Here is a 376-nt window from a genome sequence, read left to right as displayed (position 1 = left end):
CCGTTGAACTTATCAATGGCCACCTTGGCTGATACGTCGTGCGCGGAGGTCATGACTGACGTTGGGCTCATTGCCTAATAGAAGTGTAGACCGAAGGAAGCTGTAGGGGAAAAGCTGACCGAACAGACTTGAGTGGTAGAAGGAAACATTCTAAAGTGAATATACTTTTGGTACTTAGTTCACAAACTAGTTGCTACCTCTAAGCCAATCAGTGAACAACTCATACACTACACATAAGATACCATACCAGTATTGTACCAGTTTCATACCAGTATCGTACCAGTATCATACCAGTATCGTATCGTACTTACATGCGTTCGTATTGGATAGACGAGGAGAAGAAACACACACCACAGTGTACTTGTAATCCGTAATA

The sequence above is a fragment of the Plasmopara halstedii genome (genome assembly GCF_900000015.1).
Source record: "Plasmopara halstedii genome assembly, contig: Scaffold_430, whole genome shotgun sequence".
Taxonomy (NCBI): Eukaryota; Oomycota; class Peronosporomycetes; order Peronosporales; family Peronosporaceae; genus Plasmopara; species Plasmopara halstedii.
The sequence above is the reverse complement of the archived record's forward strand: the minus strand, read 5'-3'. Positions refer to the sequence as shown.